A 267-nucleotide genomic window follows, 5' to 3' on the forward strand; every position below is an offset into this window, starting at 1 on the left:
AATCCCCTGAAATACGGGTGTGGAGAAGGGCGTGAGGGACCCCCTGAGGGCACCGTCTGCTGCCCCGACTACAGCTCCCATGATGCACCGCCGTGGGCCAGCGTAGCATTGTCACCCCTAAGGACTACAATTCCCATGGTGCTACGCGCGAGCACAGCAAGGGTGGTGGGCGCGCCGCCCCACGCGGAGCCTTCTGGGAGCGGTAGTCCGCGGGCTGTGCGAGGTGACGCCGAGCGTGAGCGCGCTGCCGTGGCGGAGGCGTCGCCG

The sequence above is a fragment of the Merops nubicus genome, unplaced genomic scaffold, assembly GCF_000691845.1.
Source record: "Merops nubicus isolate BGI_N331 unplaced genomic scaffold, ASM69184v1 scaffold33647, whole genome shotgun sequence".
Classification (NCBI taxonomy): domain Eukaryota; kingdom Metazoa; phylum Chordata; class Aves; order Coraciiformes; family Meropidae; genus Merops; species Merops nubicus.